We start from the raw sequence: 7,708 nt of genomic DNA on the forward strand, positions 1-7,708 counted from the left end.
ATGCCAAAACTATTCAAGAGGCAAAAAGCTACAAGTCCCGCTCATCTGATTGGAGCTATGTTTCATTGATAGTTTGGAATTTATAGTATATTCTCTTCTTTTTATCCTATTTGTTTTTCAGTTGCTTGGGGACAAGCAACAATTTAAGTTTGGTGTTGTGATGAGCGAATAATTTATACGCTTTTTGGCATTGTTTTTAGTATGTTTTTAGTAGGATCTAGTTACTTTTAGGGATGTTTTTATTAGTTTTTATGTTAAATTCACATTTCTGGACTTTACTATGAGTTTGTGTGTTTTTCTGTGATTTCAGGTATTTTCTGGCTGAAATTGAGGGACTTGAGCAAAAATCAGATTCAGAGGTTGAAGAAGGACTGCTGATGCTGTTGGATTCTGACCTCCCTGCACTCAAAGTGGATTTTCTGGAGCTACATAACTCCAAATGCGCGCTGGTGGACGAAATTGTGATCACATTAATGTAGTACTCTTTGTTATTGTATGGAATCATTATTATGGCTCTTTACTATGTGTGGACACAACTCCGTTCAACTAACCAGCAAGTGTACTGGGTCGTCCAAGTAATAAACCTTACGTGAGTAAGGGTCGATCCCACAGAGATTGTTGGCTTGAAGCAAGCTATGGTCACCTTGTAAATCTCAGTCAGGCGGATTTAAACATGATACTTTATTAGATTAAAATAAACAATAAAAGGGATAGAGATACTTATGTAGATTCATTGGCAGGGATTTCAGATAAGCGTATGGAGATGCTTTTCGTCCCTCTGAACCTCTGCTTTCCTGCTATCTTCATCCAATCAGTCTTACTCCTTTCCATGGCTGGCTGTATGCAAGGGCATCACCGTTGTCAGTGGCTACATCCCCTCCTCTCAGTGAATCATATGCTCACGCACCCTGTCACGGCACGGCTATTCATCTGTCGGTTCTCGATCGTGCTGGAATAGGATTCACCCTCCTTTTGCGTCTGTCACTAACGCCCAGCACTCGCGAGTTTGAAGCTCGTCACAGTCATTCAATCATTGAATCCTACTCAGAATACCACAGACAAGGTTTAGACCTTCCGGATTCTCTTGAATGCCGCCATCATTCTAGCTTACACCACGAAGATTCTGGTTAGGAGATCTAAGAGATACTCATTCTAGCTTAATTCATGTAGAACAGAAGTGTTTGTCAGGCACGCGTTCATAAGGGGGAAGGATGATGAGCGTCACACATAATCATCACCTTCATCACGTTCTTGGGTGCGAATGGATATCTTAGAAGCGAAATAAGAAGAATTGAATAGAAAACAGTAGTACTTTGCATTAATCTTTGAGGAACAGCAGAGCTCCACACCTTAATCTATGGAGTGTAGAAACTCTACCGTATGAAAATACATAAGTGAAGGTCCAGGCATGGCCGTGTGGCCAGCCCCCATGGTCTAAGAACAATGCGTTCAAAGATGATCCTAAGATCCTAAGATGATCAAAAGATCATAAGGTAATCCAAAGATCCAAAGATGTCAAATACAATAGTAAGAGGTCCTATTTATAATAAACTAGCTACTAGGGTTTACATGAGTAAGTAATTGATGCATAAATCCACTTCCGGGGCCCACTTGGTGTGTGTTTGGGCTGAGCCTGAGTGTTGCACGTGCAGAGGCCATTTGTGGAGTTGAACGCCAGTTTCTGTGCCAGTTTGGGCGTTCAACTCTGGTTTTGGATCCTTTTCTGGCGCTGGACGCCAGATTTGGGCAGAAGGCTGGCGTTGAACGCCAGTTTACGTCGTCAATTCTTGGCCAAAGTATGGACTATTATATATTGCTGGAAAGCCCTGGATGTCTACTTTCCAACGCAATTAGAAGCGCGCCATTTCGAGTTCTGTAGCTCCAGAAAATCTACTTTGAGTGCAGGGAGGTCAGAATCCAACAGCATCAGCAGTCCTTCTTCAACCTCTGAATCTGATTTCTGCTCAAGTCCCTCAATTTCAGCCAGAAAATACCTGAAATCACAGAAAAACACACAAACTCATAGTAAAGTCCAGAAATGTGAATTTAACATAAAAACTAAGGAAAACATCCCTAAAAGTAACCAGATCCTACTAAAAACATACTAAAAACAATGCCAAAAAGCGTATAAATTATCCGCTCATCACAACACCAAACTTAAATTGTTGCTTGTCCCCAAGCAACTAAAAATCAAATAGGATAAAAAAGAAGAGAATATACTATAAATTCCAAACTATCAATGAAACAGAGCTTCAATCATATGAGCGGGACTTATAGCTTTTTGCCTCTTGAATAGTTTTGGCATCTCACTTTATCCATTGAGGTTCAGAATGATTGGCATCTATAGGAACTTTAGATTTCGAATAGTGTTATTGACTCTCCTAGTTCAGTATGATGATTCTTGAACACAGCTTCTTTATGAGTCTTGGCCGTGGCCCTAAGCACTTTGTTTTCCAGTATTACCACCAGATACATAAATGCCACAGACACATAATTGGGTGAACCTTTTCAGATTGTGACTCAGCTTTGCTAAAGTCCCCAATTAGAGGTGTCCAGGGTTCTTAAGCACACTCTTTTTTTTGCTTTGGACCTTGACTTTAACCGCTCAGTCTCAAGTTTTCACTTGACACCTACACGCCACAAGCACATGGTTAGGGACAGCTTGGTTTAGCCGCTTAGACCAGGATTTTATTCCTTTAGGCCCTCCTATCCACTGATGCTCAAAGCCTTGGGATCCTTTTTATTTGCCCTTGCCTTTTGGTTTTAAGGGTTATTGGCTTTTTCTGCTTGCTTTTTCTTTTTCTTTCTATTTTTTTTTCGCCTCTTTTTTTTTTTTGCAAGCTTTGTTCTTTGCTGCTTTTTCTTGCTTCAAGAATCATTTTTATGATTTTTCAGATTATCAAATAACATGTCTCCTAGTCATCATTCTTTCAAGAGCCAACATATTTAACACTCTTAAACAACAACTTCAAAAGACATATGCACTGTTCAAGCATACATTCAGAAAACAAGAAGCATTGTCACCACATCAATATAATTAGGCTAAGTTCAAGGATAAATTCGAAACTCATGTACTTCTTGTTCTTTTGAATTAAAACATTTTTCATTTAAGAGAGGTGATGGATTCATATGACATTCATATCTTTAAGACAAAGTTACTAACTACTAATGATCATGTAATGAAGGCACAAACATAGATAAGCACATAACATAGAAAACGAAAAACAGAGAAAGCAAGAACAAGGAATGAATCCACCTTAGTGATGGTGGCGTTTCCTTCTTGAGGAACCAATGATGTCCTTGAGCTCTTCTATGTCTCTTCCTTGTCTTTGTTGCTCCTCCCTCATTGCTTTTTGATCTTCTCTTATTTCATGAAGCATGATGGAGTGCTCTTGATGTTCCACCCTTAGTTGTCCCATATTGGAACTCAATTCTTCTAGGGAGGTGTTGATGTGCTCCCAGTAGTTTTGTGGAGGAAAGTGCATTTGAGGCATTTCCGGAATCTCATGGTGATGAGCTTCTTGCGCCTCTTGAGCTCCATGACTGGGCTCTCTTGCTTGCTCCATCTTTTTCTTAGTGATGGGCTTTTCCTCTTTAATGAGGATATCTCCCTCTATGTCAATCTCAGCTGAATTGCATAGGTGGCAAATGAGGTGAGGAAAGGCTAACCTTGCCATGGTGGAGGACTTGTCAGCCACCTTGTAGAGTTCTTGAGGTATGATCTCATGAACTTCCACCTCTTCTCCAATCATGATGCTATGGATCATGATGGCCCGGTCTATAGTAACTTCAGACCGGTTGCTAGTGGGAATGATTGAGCATTGAATAAACTCCAACCATCCTCTAGCAATAGGCTTGAGGTCCAATCTTCTTAGTTGAACCGGCTTGCCTTTGGAGTCAATCTTCCATTGAGCTCCTTCTACACATATGTCCATAAGGACTTGGTCCAACCTTTGATCAAAGTTGACTCTCCTTGTGTAGGGGCGTGCGTTCTCTTCCATGTATGGCAAGTTGAACGCCAACCTCACATTTTCCGGACTAAAATCCAAGTATTTCCCCCGAACCATTGTAACATAGTTCTTTGGATCCGGGTTCTTACTTTGATCATGGTTCTTGGTGATCCATGCATTGGCATAGAACTCTTGAACCATTAAGATGCCGACTTGTTGGATGGGGTTTGTTAGAACTTCCCAACCTCTTCTTTGAATTTCATGTCGGATCTCTGGATACTCATTTCTTTTGAGTTTAAAAGGGACCTCAGGGATCATCTTCTTCTTGGCCACAACATCATAGAAGTGGTCTTGATGGGCTTTGGAGATGAATCTTTCCATCTCCCATGACTCGGATGTGGAAGCTTTTGTCTTCCCTTTCCCTCTTCTAGAGGATTCTCCGGTCTTAGATGCCATCAATGGTAATGGAAAAACAAAAAAGCTATGCTTTTACCACACCAAACTTAGAATATTGCTCGCCCTCGAGCAATAAACAAAAGAATAGAAGAAGAAGAAGAAGAAATATAGAGAGGGAGAGGGAGATGAGGTTTCGGCCAAGAGGAGTGTAGAGGGGTGTGTTGTGTGAATTTGATGAAGAATGGAGGTCTTTATATAGGGAAGGGAAGGGGGGGAAGGTTTCGGCCATATGGGTGGGTTTGGGTGGGAAATTGGTTTTGAATTTTGAAGGTAGGTGGAGTTTATGAGGTAGGTTTATTGGGAAGAGTGGTTGGATGTGAGTGGTGAAGGTTTAATGGGGAAGAGAGATTGAGGTGATTGGTGAGGGGTTTTTAGGGAAGAGTGTTTGTGGGGTTGTGTGAAAGAGAGTGGTGAGAAGAAGTTAGTGGAGGTAGGTGGGGATCCTGTGGGATCCACAGATCCTGAGTGGATCCTGTGGGGTCTACAGATCCTGAGTGGATCCTGTGGGGTCCACAGATCCTGAGTGGATCCTGTGGGGTCCACAGATCCTGAGGTTTTCAAGGATTTACATCCCTACACCCCTTAGGCATGTAAAAATGCCTTTGTATCCGACTCTGGGCGTTCAGCGCCAGGTTGGTGGCCATTTTGGGCGTTCAACGCCCATTTGTGTGCCATTTCTGGCGTTGAACGCCAGAACCATGCCTGTTCTGGCGTTTAGCGCCCAGAAGCTGCCCATTTTGGGCGTTCAGCGCCAGAACCATGTTCTGTTCTGGCGCTGAACGCCAGACAGATGCTCCTCCAGGGTGTGATTTTTCTTCTGCTGTTTTTGATTCCGTTTTCAATTTTTATATTTATTTTGTGACTCCACATGATCATGAACCTAAGAAAACATGAAAAACAATAAAAATAAGAATTAGATAAACATTGGGTTGCCTCCCAACAAGCGCTTCTTTAATGTCAATAGCTTGACAGTGTGCTCTCATGGAGCCTCACAGATGTGCAGAGCTTTGTTGAAACTCTCCAACACCAAACTTAGAGTTTAGATATGGGAGTTCAACACCAAACTTAGAGTTTGGTTGTGGCCTCCCAACACCAAACTTAGAGTTTGACTGTGGGGGCTCTGGTTGACTCTGCTTTGAGAGAAGCTTTTCAAGCTTCCTCTCCATGGTTGCAGAGGGAAATCCTTGAGTTTTGAATACAAGGGAGTTCTCATTCCATTGAAGGACTATTTCACCTCTGTCAACATCAATCACAGCTCTTGCTGTGGCCAGGAAAGGTCTTCCTAGGATGATGGATTCATCCTCTTCCTTTCCAGTATCCAGGACTATGAAATCAGTAGGTATGTAAAGGCCCTCAACCTTTACTAATACATCTTTTACTTGTCCATAAGCCTGTCTTCTTGAGCTGTCTGCCATCTCTAGTGAGATTTTAGCAGCTTGCACCCCATAGATTCCCAGTTTCTCTATTACAGAGAGGGGCATGAGGTTTATTCCTGAACCAAGGTCACACAGAGCCTTAAAGAGCATGGTGCCTATGGTACAGGGTATTATGAACTTTCCAGGATCCTGTCTCTTCTGAGGCAATGTCAGTTGATCCAGATCACTTAGTTCATTGATGAACAAGGGAGGTTCAACTTCCCAAGCATCAATGCCAAACAATTTGGCATTCAGCTTCATGATTGCACCAAGAAACTTGGCAGTTTGCTCTTCAGTAACATCCTCATTGTCTTCAGAAGAGGAATACTCATCAGAGCTCATGAAGGGCATAAGGAGGTTCAATGGAATCTCTATGGTCTCTAAATGAGCCTCAGAGTCCTTTGGTTCCTCAGAGGGAAGCTCCTTATTGATCACTGGACGTCCCAGGAGGTCTTCCTCCTTGGGATTCACGTCCTCTCCTCTCCTCACAGGTTCGGCCATGGCGCTTATGTCAATGGCCTTGCACTCTCCTTTTGGGTTCTCTTCTGTATTGCTTGGGAGAGTACTAGGAGGGATTTCAGTGATCCTTTTACTCAGCTGGCCCACTTGTGCTTCCAAATTTCTAATGGAAGATCTTGTTTCATTCATGAAACTTACAGTGGCCTTAGATAGATCAGAGACTAGATTTGCTAAATTAGAAGCATTTTGTTCAGAGTTCTCTGTCTGTTGCTGAGTTGATGATGGAAAAGGCTTGCTATTGCTAAACCTGTTTCTTCCACCATTATTAAAGCCTTGTTGGGGCTTTTGATCCTTCCATGAGAAATTTGGATGATTTCTCCATGTTGAGTTATAGGTGTTTCCATAAGGTTCACCTAAGTAATTCACCTCTGCTATTGCAGGGTTCTCAGGATCATAGGCTTCTTCTTCAAAAGATGCCTCTTGAGTACTGTTGGATGCAGCTTGTATTCCATGCAGACTCTGAGAAATCATATTGACTTGCTGAGTCAATATTTTGTTCTGAGCCAATATGGCATTCAGAGTATCAACTTCAAGAACTCCCTTCTTCATAGGCGTCCCATTGCTCACAGGATTCCTTTCAGAAGTGTACATGAACTGGTTATTAGCAACCATGTCAATGAGTTCTTGAGCTTCTGCAGGCGTTTTCTTTAGGTGAATGGATCCACCTGCAGAAGTGTCCAGTGACATCTTTGATAGCTCAGATAAACCATCATAGAATATATCTAGGATGGTCCATTCTGAAAGCATGTCAGAAGGACACTTTTTGGTCAACTGTTTGTATCTTTCCCAAGCTTCATAGAGGGATTCACCTTCTTTCTGTCTGAAGGTTTGAACATCAGCTCTAAGCTTGCTCAGCTTTTGAGGAGGAAAGTACTTGGCTAAGAAAGCCGTGACCAGCTTATCCCAAGAGTTCAGACTGTCTTTAGGTTGAGAATCCAACCATAATCTAGCTCTGTCTCTTACAGCAAAAGGGAAAAGCATGAGCCTGTAGACTTCAGGATTTACTCCATTAGTCTTAACAGTATCACATATCTGCAAGAATTCAGTTAAGAACTGAAAAGGATCTTCAGATGGAAGTCCATGAAACTTGCAGTTCTGCTGCATCAGAGAAACTAATTGAGGTTTCAGCTCAAAGTTGTTTGCTCCAATGGCAGGAATGGAGATGCTTCTTCCATGTAAATTGGAATTAGGTGCAGTAAAGTCACCAAGCATCTTCCTTACATTATTATTATTTTCGGCTGCCATCTCCTCTGCTTGTTCGAAGATTTCTGAAAGGTTATCTCTGGATTGTTGTATTTTAGCTTCTCTTAATTTTCTCTTCAGAGTCCTTTCAGGTTCTGGATCTGCTTCCACAAGAGTGTTCTTATC

General features: G+C 41.9%; 1 non-coding gene across 1 annotated transcript; it reads left to right on the forward strand.

Moving 5' to 3' along the window:
* The first annotated feature begins 7,081 nt into the window (after positions 1-7,081).
* LOC148571672 (small nucleolar RNA R71) lies at positions 7,082-7,189 on the forward strand. The gene has a single exon (XR_015908168.1). It is a non-coding gene; the product is annotated as a small nucleolar RNA R71 (small nucleolar RNA).
* Positions 7,190-7,708: the final 519 nt, after the last annotated feature.

This window comes from Arachis ipaensis, chromosome B3 (genome assembly GCF_059453495.1).
Source record: "Arachis ipaensis isolate K30076 ecotype BB chromosome B3, ASM5945349v1, whole genome shotgun sequence".
Taxonomy (NCBI): Eukaryota; Viridiplantae; Streptophyta; class Magnoliopsida; order Fabales; family Fabaceae; genus Arachis; species Arachis ipaensis.